We start from the raw sequence: 2,345 nt of genomic DNA on the forward strand, positions 1-2,345 counted from the left end.
TCTTTATGCTGCATTTAAAAGCAAAACCAAGTGAGTAAGAAAATAATCCCTGCCTGGTCTGGTTGTAGAGTCTTGGCCTGCGAACACCAGGACACGGAAAGACGCCGCGTGCGCTAGAGAGGAACAAGGAAAACATCTCCAATATCAGAAACACTCCATGTGGAACACCAAGGTCTCAGGATACACAAGATGTCACCTTGAACTCTATTGCCGGCTCCTATTCGGAATTTGCGGTAAATGGGGTTTAAAATCCGTCTAGTCCTTCATAGTGGGGTTCATGGTGGAAGATTCTGCCGGCTGTCAAAAAGGCTTTTTAATGTCCGACCGGCGACCCAAACGTCTCGCCTGCTAAAATAATCTGTATTCTTTTTAAACTAGTCAGGGAACGAGTGCTGCCCGCCTCACAGAACCGTTTTCTCTGTTTTAAAGAAATAAAAAATGAAGATCTTCTTTTAAAAACGATTCTGCATCTTGTGGGTAATTTATCAGTTTTAGTTATTAATACCTGTAATACTTTAAAATGATAAAACTTTATTAAAACTCTTTCAACATACATTTGTTTTATATATTGTTTTTACATCTTACCCTGACTAATTGCAAAGGTAGAAAGGCTTCAGGTGCCATTTGCTATTTTTCTGCCCTGTTTCATCACCAATTCTGCCTTTTCTACCTCTATTATAAACCTTTTTTCTTGAGAGGAACAACCATTGGTTATATAAACCCTTTTTATGTATTTATAGTGACAGAGTTTGTACATCCCTATTACCGGTAATCTTATTTTTATTTCTAAATATTTGGGTGTTTGGAACAGCTATTTCAGTTTGATATATCTAATAACTGATGGACTCAGTAATATTTCAGAATTGAATTTAGGTTTATTGGACTTACAGAAAAATGTTCAATATGCAATATGCACAGGTGTAAAAATGTGGGCACACTAATCATTTTATTGATTTGAATCAGACATGTTCACAAGTCATTTTTTGCAAGTCTCAAGTCTTGAGAAGGCCTGTCGCAATAATCAATTAATCGCACAATACATTCTAATCACACGATTAATTAAAATAAGTGCAATAATTTGCGTGCTTGCTTGTTTCTCCTTGTGTTTTCCTCTCCGTCACTGAGACGGTGTAGCTTAAAGGTCACCATTATATCTATGGAATGATCATTATCTTGAACTGGTAAATGAAAAAGACAATTTAAAAAAAAAGCACACACGCACATTTTTTCCAGATAAATTTTGCATCTTTTTTTTTTTTTCTTTAAAAAAAAAACTATTTTCTTACCGTATTTAACTGACATTTTTGGTTACAACTTTTCCTAGTTTTCGCAGTAAATGTCTGCTCTTTTATTTTTAAGTGAAAATGAGGGCAGTGAAGGGCCTAAACATTACATTAAAGTATAAAAAAGTTGATCTTAACTTAGTTTGATACTCATGTAATGTAATACACTAATGTCTGCGCTCCCGAGAACTCGAGCTTAGCTTGTTTGTAGCACAGATGCTAACCTATTACACAGGGACCAACCTTTCAGGGTTGGTTTTCATGTGGCGGATAAAATTAGATGTGGTGGACCCAGCTGCAGTTTACTGCTCTTTTATTCCCGCCTTGTGTAAAGTTTTTGTAGCCAAAGGTTATTATGAACGGTGGGACAGAAACAGGGGTGCTAATCGTCGCCTTCATCTGTATGGGTGGCATGCGTGCGTGCGCGCGCATATCTTTCACGTAGCGTTGCGTCAGTGACGTCAGTGCTACTTGACTGTTTGACAGCCCCCTCTGCCGATTTTTGAAGCTAAAAGATCAGTCAATCAGCGGCGATCAGTCAAGTTAATAAAACAAAAAAGACTTTAAAAAAATAACATTGTTCACAAGTTGGAAATCACGAGTCTCAGTCGAGTCTGAAGTCCTTCAAATGCAAGTCTAAGTCTAGTCTGAAGTCATTAAATATGCGACTTAAGTGCGACTCGAGTACGAGTCACAAACTCGAGTCCCCATCTCTGATTTGAATGCCCTAAAATACTTTTCACTGATTTAATGAAACACAAAATTGGTTTGGTAACTTCATTAAGATTTGAACTTCATATCCAGCTGTATCCAATCATGAAAAAATGTATTTAAGGTGACCAGTTGCAAGTTGTTCTCCTGGTTGAATCTCCTCTGAAGAATCATCATGGGCGCCTCAAAACAACTCTAACATGATCTGAAAACAAAGATTGTTCATCATAGTCGTTCAGGGGAAGGATACAAGAAGTTGTCTCAGCGATTTAAACTGTCAGTTTTCAGTGTGAGGAAATGGAAGACCACAGGGACGGTTCTAGACCAAATGTATCAGGGGGCTAACCTGAC

Source organism: Cyprinodon variegatus, unplaced genomic scaffold, assembly GCF_000732505.1.
Source record: "Cyprinodon variegatus isolate N-32 unplaced genomic scaffold, C_variegatus-1.0 Scaffold656, whole genome shotgun sequence".
Classification (NCBI taxonomy): Eukaryota; Metazoa; Chordata; class Actinopteri; order Cyprinodontiformes; family Cyprinodontidae; genus Cyprinodon; species Cyprinodon variegatus.